A 483-nucleotide genomic window follows, 5' to 3' on the forward strand; every position below is an offset into this window, starting at 1 on the left:
TTTCCAGTACTCAGATCACTTTAAAATACATCTGAACAAAGCAGACAAGTAAACTAAACGTAACATTATATGCATTTTGTTTTATGGCAGCAGAGCTCTACAGAAGGGAAGAACCCTGTCTTTTTTTGTGCAGCTTCAAAACTTGCACAACGCACAAGGTGTTTTGAATTGATAATTAATGTTTTAAAGCAAACGTGGGGTTACAAAATAGGGAGAGAAGTTAATCTACCTGTAGTTGAAATGTGGCACCCGTCTCCTTCCCTACAGAGACACAAACAAACACACACACACATTTCAGGGTTTGAGTGTGTGAGTACATAAAGGGTTAAAGAGGGTTCCTGCTGTGCTCTCTGCTTCTGTGTCTCGGCCCATTACACTTGCCGGAGTACAGCAATATGCCGCCATCAATTACAGCCTGGCTGCACTGCCATCAATATAAAGAGCAGGAGAAAGCAGCGCCACAGCCACATAAACACGACAAAC

The sequence above is a fragment of the Sinocyclocheilus grahami genome, unplaced genomic scaffold (genome assembly GCF_001515645.1).
Source record: "Sinocyclocheilus grahami isolate Dianchi unplaced genomic scaffold, SAMN03320097.WGS_v1.1 scaffold11178.1, whole genome shotgun sequence".
Classification (NCBI taxonomy): domain Eukaryota; kingdom Metazoa; phylum Chordata; class Actinopteri; order Cypriniformes; family Cyprinidae; genus Sinocyclocheilus; species Sinocyclocheilus grahami.